Below are 2,352 nucleotides of genomic sequence, written 5' to 3'. Positions count from 1 at the left end.
GTAAGCTGTGATCTGCATCTGACTCCAACAGTTCTTTCTCTGGAGAGGGATAGCTTTCTTTATCATAAGTCCTTTGGAATTGTCCCAGATCCTTGTATTGCTGAGTAGCTAAATAAATCACAATTGACCATTCCACAGTATTGCTGTTACTATGTGCAATGTTTCCTGGTTCTGCTTATTTCACTCTGCATCAGTTCACATAGGTCTTTCTGGCTCTTTCTCAAATCATCCTTTTCATCATTCCTTATAGCACAATAGTGTTCCTTCATCATCATATACCACAATTTGTTCAGCTATTCCCCAATTGAGGGACATCCCTTCAATTTCCAATTCTTTGTCACCTCAAAAAGAGCAGCTAAAAATATTTTTGTATAAGTAGGTCATTTCTGGATCTCTTTGGGATACAGATCTAATGGTGGCATTACTAGATCAAAAGGTATGTGTATAGAACTCAGTGTTTTAAAAAGTGAATGTTAGAAAAATTTTACATGGAATTGGGAAATATTTAATGAAATAAATAAGAATATTTTTTTAAAACTGCATTATTAACATTTTCTCCATCATTTTCTTAAGTCTAGACAATCAATAAAATAATAAATCAAGCCTGATTTGTAGCATTTGTTGATTTCTGAGGTGTAAATGTTCATAATGAAAATTTAACAATCATCTCCAAATGAATTGGTTTGTGCTTACTCCAACTCGTTTTTAGATGGAAAGATGAAGACTCGTCTCTTGCCATTCCCAGCCAGGTATCCCACAGTGAGAAATGAGGGCAAAGCCTCATGAGACCCTATTTCCCACAGCACCCCGACCTTAAGGTTATTCCCATCCCACAACTGACACCAAACGACATCTTCCCCTGCCCCCCCCACCCCCCATCCTCCAGGGTTACAGAAAATGGAGGCTTATTTCCTTCTCCAAGTCCATACTTCAAGGAAGAAACCCCACCCTAAACTCGGAAGAGGTATAGAGACTGGAGCAAAGTAAGTCCAACCCTACCTCCCACACACACCTCCTTCCTGGATGCCCCATCTCCTCTGATAGTACCCTGGTTTGGTGGTCCCCTGGCCTTTGCTGCCCTCTAGTGGTCGCACAGACACATACAGAAATACAGCACCTACAAGAACACCATGTATTTTCAACTCCCTTGTTTTACAGGTGAGAAAACTGAAGCCTCAGAGAAGCTTGCTCAAAGTCAACAGCTAAGCAAGTGACAGAGCTAGGGCTAGCACCCAAGATGCTTCACTCCAATTCCTTGTTCTTTCTACTGTACCTTGCTTTAACTCTTTCTCCAAAGTAGCCACCTCCATTGGACTCTTTTCCACTCCCCTAACCACTGTCTTTCATAATCATCATCCCCATAATATATCTTTTTTTAAATATTTTAAACTCTTACCTTCTGTCTTAGAATCAATATTGGTTGCAAGGCAGAAGAGTGGTAAAGTCTAGGCAATGGGGGTTAATGCCCAGGATCATACAGCTAGAAAGTGTCTAAGGTCACATCTGAACCCAGAACCTCTCATCTCTGAGCCTGGCACTCGATCCACTAAGCCACCTCGCTGCCTCCCATAATATATCTCTAAAAGGTCCTTTACACTTCTCACCATTTTTTCCCTGATGCCTGTCTTTGGCCCCATTTGGAGGCTTTATGGATAAGATAAGAGAAAGGGACTTTTCGAGGTTGACCCCTCCCCAGTCTTGGTTCCCTTCACCAACACCGAGTACAAGTTATTCAGCTGACATCTCCCAAATCTCCCCACTATCATCCTATTCCTTCCCATCATATTCCATAACCATTCCTTTCATAGAATTTCAGATTAGAAAGCTGAAGATGATATAATCCAACCCCTCATGTTTGAAAGATAAACTCCAGAGGAAGGAGAGTGACTTTCCCAAAGTTATAGCCAGTTAATAGTCTGTGACATTCTACATTTCACCACTATCCCATCCCTTTCCTCTCAAGACTTAGTTACTACATAGGAATTTATGTCCTATCTGTGAACTCATAGTTGTGAAATGTCCCTCCAACATTGTGAATTGCAATATATCCATGTCTGCCCTTTCTGCTTGACTTTTATGTCTTCCTTATTAAAATAAGTGATCCACCCAACATGCTGGAACCTCTTCTCTTTTCTTTCACTTGCATGTATCATGGCAGGGGCATCTGACTTTCTAAACTTCTCTTCTCCCTTATCCTTAGATGATGTAATCACTGAAAGTGAAGGAAGAAGGAAGAGGAGGAGGAGGAAAAGGAAGAAGAAGAAGAAGAAGAAGAAGAAGAAGAAGAAGAAGAAGAAGAAGAAGAAGAAGAAGAAGAAGAAGAAGAAGAAGAAGGAGGAGGAGGAGGAGGAG

This window comes from Gracilinanus agilis, chromosome 4, assembly GCF_016433145.1.
Source record: "Gracilinanus agilis isolate LMUSP501 chromosome 4, AgileGrace, whole genome shotgun sequence".
Classification (NCBI taxonomy): domain Eukaryota; kingdom Metazoa; phylum Chordata; class Mammalia; order Didelphimorphia; family Didelphidae; genus Gracilinanus; species Gracilinanus agilis.
This window is presented reverse-complemented; position numbering follows the sequence as displayed.